Source organism: Symsagittifera roscoffensis, chromosome 1 (genome assembly GCF_963678635.1).
Source record: "Symsagittifera roscoffensis chromosome 1, txSymRosc1.1, whole genome shotgun sequence".
NCBI lineage: Eukaryota > Metazoa > Xenacoelomorpha > Acoela > Convolutidae > Symsagittifera > Symsagittifera roscoffensis.
This window is the reverse complement of record NC_087062.1, coordinates 26097950-26098153: the sequence shown is the minus strand read 5'-3', so window position 1 is coordinate 26098153 and position 204 is coordinate 26097950.

The following is a 204-nucleotide window of genomic DNA, read 5'->3' as shown; positions in this document are numbered from 1 at the left end:
CTAATTTGTCAAGTCTCATCTTTCCGTCCGGCATAAATTGATCATTAGAGTTTTTTCGTTTTGGCTGAGGCTATTTGAGAGAATATAAACAGTTCTGTCAGGGACAGTCAGTAAAAAAACTTAATTCTAATATTTCGTCTTTTCAAAGATTTTGTCACTTCAAACAAGGGAACACAAAATGTGACAGCAATTCGGTCAAGCAAC